The sequence below is a fragment of the Corythoichthys intestinalis genome, chromosome 7 (genome assembly GCF_030265065.1).
Source record: "Corythoichthys intestinalis isolate RoL2023-P3 chromosome 7, ASM3026506v1, whole genome shotgun sequence".
Lineage (NCBI taxonomy): Eukaryota > Metazoa > Chordata > Actinopteri > Syngnathiformes > Syngnathidae > Corythoichthys > Corythoichthys intestinalis.
Genome location: NC_080401.1, coordinates 2,164,378 through 2,168,395, shown reverse-complemented (window position 1 = coordinate 2,168,395; position 4,018 = coordinate 2,164,378). Strand labels below are relative to the sequence as shown.

The following is a 4,018-nucleotide window of genomic DNA, read 5'->3' as shown; positions in this document are numbered from 1 at the left end:
AAAAATAATTTTGACCCATTATGAAATACTTTGTAGTATTGGTATGCTAAGCAGGCATCATTGACTTGCGCAAGCTTAGCCACTCCGGAGCCCTGAAACTAACAACAAACTGCACAGAATTTGTTGAAATCAACTACTCCGACTAATTAAACCACCGCCTTTGATTATGAATTTATTATTAAGTCATTTATAGGAAATTCAATTGCATGCGATGACATTGTTCGGCCACCGGGTGGGCACTGCCCCCCTTGGCCCCCCTCAATCTCTGCCTAAGATTGAGGCACCACGCATTTGGGCAACTTGATCATGATGCTGAATATGCAATTATTTATTTATTGTTGTTGTTGTTAATTAGCAAGGAAAACTACCTACTGCAGTAAGATTTATTTGGATGGATCCATATTCAGGCAATAACATATACACACAACCAGACTACTCAAATGGACACAATTCCTGTCCTTAAAGCACTAAGCACGCTGTTGCTGCGTAGCTCGATTTTTATGAATTATTATCATTTTTATGTGTATATTATCCAAGTGTAGCCTTTCATCACGAGGAACGGGCTGTGGTGGGGGCGGAATCCCGTTCATCTTTCCAGCATCACCGCCATTTCTGAATTAGACCGTTGTGCGTCAAACGCTCGCTCGGTGCGTTGTAGCTGCATGAAGACGTACGGGCGACGAAAATATGCATTAATCAGATTTTTCATCGTCATTCTTTGCCACGAATGTGGTATATATAATATAGGCTAACATTATTGGATGCTTCTCTCTCGCGTTTCATCCTTGCATCTCTTATGGGGTATGTCGGAAAAAAAGCCTCCATATTCCAGTGATACGCATTGCACAGGGGAATACTGTGGACCAAGCAGCAGACTGGAGACTCTCACAAGGTAAATGGCCTTTAGCCAGAGGGAAACGTTTAGTACTACGGATGAATTAAGCAGCCGATTTATGGTTGTTACGGCACGCCATAGCATCCGGATCGGGGGCAAAAATTTACCTAGAACTGTATCATGTCGTTACTACTGCTGTGTGGAAAAGAATCGTGGGCTAACGATCATACGTATGCCTGGCAAACCTGCGCACTACTCAGTTTGCGCAAACGGCAGCGTGCTCATTTCTTCAAGTGGGGATCCAAATAAGACGTTAAACATGGTTCGGACACTCATGAATTCAATTTCTGACGCATGTCCCTTCCCGACTGCGTGGGTGCCATTTTTCTCTCTCTCTCAGATGTATTGTTGATTATACTCAACTGCAAGACAGATCACTAGGTCTCTGTATGGATGAAAACAAATATATTTTACGTGTGTGTTCGTTTGTGTGGGCAAATTCAGTGACGGATACAAATTTTGCAGTTGACGTGGATTTATGTTATCAAGTTATTGACTGATCAAATTGACGGTCTTTATTTATTATGCAAATTTTTTTGGTCTAACGGAACAAAGGAATGAGACACCTATAGCCACGGGGGGGGGGGGGGGGGGGTGTATTGAATTGGTCAAGAAGATCTGAAAATAAACCTCTGCTGAAAAAATTATGGCCTGGCAAAATCATTTTTACATTCTTGACCCACATTCAGTCTATGGCCTGCCACCGTCTTAGTTACTTGTACTTTCAAACATACCCTGCAGACAGAAATCTTTTTTTTTTTTCCTCTTTTCCATTGTGGTTTTGTGATGGGATCTGTTTATTTGGTGATGAAGATTGCCATGTTTCTGGAGACTGGGTGATGGAGGAACACTTCTCACACAGTCCCTCGGGCCCTGAACTACATAGCTCAGTGCTTCTCAATTATTTTATGTTATGCCCCCCCCCCACACACACACACACACACATCACCACTATCATCATCGACGGTGGTCACTCGTAGTCGACTATGACCGTCCTTCCTCGTGGTCCTCGTGGGTCTTCAGGGGGGCATAGAGGCCAATTATTCTGGTGCAGTGTGAGCAGGGGAAAATAGCAGCGGTGGGTTTGGGTTCGGTCCTGTTCGGTGATCGCTCTCTCCTCCTGATGGAGGTCAGCGTTCTCCAGGTCGACCTATCGGCTGTCATGTCTTCCCAGGCTTTTATGTCAATGTGGCACTTCTTTAAGTATGTCTTCTCCTGGCCTCCAGGAGCCAGTTTCCCTTCAGCAAGCTGCGAGTAGAGGACTTGTTATGAGATGGGAGAGTCAGGCAGTCGAACAACATGGCCAGTCCATCTCAGCTGGTTTTAGGCAATAGTGGCAGTGATAGTGGGGATATTTGCTTCTTGTCCTCCCAGTTGATCCTAAAGATTTTGACACACACACACAGAGGAAATTTTTTTGTGCAACCCGTAAACCAGGGGTGCCCAAGTCGAGAGCACCTATCCCGCTTGTTTTCTTGTCTCCCTCCTCCAACACACCTGAATCAAATAATCAGGATTGTTATCATTCTGGCTTGCTGGTCAGAACCATGTAGAAAGAGAGTTGATCTCACCGCGGGTGGTCACGTGGTTCATGTAGACCTGAATAGTTCCAAGCACAAGCAGCGCCATAATGGTTTTCTATGCAACTTCCAGTGGTGATTGCGACATTTATAGGAAAAATGGATAAAAGCACATATCTCAGTACAGTACTTGTTTGAATATGTCATTGGGGTCCACCCTCATCAAAGCGATGTTTGGAACACTACGAGGCTCCATTTCCCAGAATCGTAAAATCATATAATGGATCCCTTTGGGAGTGTCGCAACTCTCTTGCTCCATGGCTTTGTTGCTGATGAGCTGATCATTTGATTCAGGTGTGTTAAAGGAGGGAGACATGGAAAACAAGCTGGATAGGGGCTCTCGAGAACCGGATTTGGGCACCTCTTCCGTAAACGCAATTTTGACTAGACGGTAAATGGCATAATTTCACTATAAGTAGTTTTGCTGAAAAAAATCACAGCTTACAATATAAGTGCAGTTTGGGTGTAATGTCTGGAAGTGACAACCTTATTTAGCTTTGTGCTGTCTGCTGCTAAGGCACACTTAGCACTAGTGCTCTTTCCTCATCAGCCACTATAATCACAGGGAAGCCACGCATGAAATGCACTTCTTCACATTTTCTGGTCGTAGCTTTAAATCAACATAAGGTAACTTTACAGTTTTGGTCAATTTTAGTGCTCTGGAGGACAATAGCGGTAGTGTTTTGCCTTAAGGAAGACTGTGTTTCCCATGAGGACCAGTGCACACCAGGGGTGAAAGTGGCTAAAATTTTTGCAGGAACTCCCCGACGTGAAGGTTGTTTATTTTGTAATTTTGAAATTTTGTTTATTTTATTTTATTTATTTATTTGGGGGGGGGGGGGCAAACCTCCTAAAACAACTGAAATGCAAAGAAAACTGTTTTGGCACAGTTATTTCTATAAAACATACTAAAACTGCTTTTCATTCAAAATTATATTTTTTCAGTGATTTGGAAAATAAAAGTGCAAAAACTGCAATAACCCCAACCTCCATCTCCTAATTTTTATTTTCCCTCCTTTCCTCAAATACTAAATGCCAAATCTCAATTTTAACTACTTAAGAACATAGGATGTATATTAAAATTAGTTAATGTCAACATTTACTTTTTTTTATTTTTTATTTTTTATAATAGATATAAGTAACATACATTCAGAAAAATACAATTGACTTATATTAAGCAGGGTGAAATGGAATATATTTTGAAGATCGCGCAGCATTGACTTTTTTAAATCATAAGGAAATGAATAAGTAGCCTAACATAAATGAACAAATTTAAGTCCAAAGTGCACATTGACAGCTAAGATGTTCTCACCATCAGAGCAAATAAAACTAAATATGATAAATATGCCTCAACTCTTTCCTTGCTCTTAAGATTTCCATTCCATTTTCTGTTGCATCGCCCTTTTTTTGTCGCATCAATTCAAAAAAACTTTTGTTGTTGTTGCTGTTCCAGAAAACATGCGCTAGCTACCTAACTATCTCTGCTGATCACATGTCGGTATGTCAGCCAATTGAACGGATAAATGAGTCCAGGCGTTTTGCT

At 41.6% G+C, this 4,018-nt stretch overlaps 1 protein-coding gene across 6 annotated transcripts in view; it reads left to right on the top strand.

The window, feature by feature from the left end:
- Positions 1 to 277: 277 nt before the first annotated feature.
- The window catches only part of nlgn1 (neuroligin 1), a 222,747-nt gene continuing 219,006 nt past the window's right edge, over positions 278 to 4,018 (top strand). For 2 of the 6 annotated variants that reach the window (XM_057841071.1, XM_057841070.1), the window contains exon 1: positions 285 to 892. The gene's annotated coding sequence lies outside the window, so the exon portion shown is untranslated. Of the gene's footprint in view, positions 893 to 4,018 lie in introns of all 6 variants that reach the window. The other 4 variants (XM_057841073.1, XM_057841069.1, XM_057841074.1 and 1 more) reach the window with 4 other exon arrangements.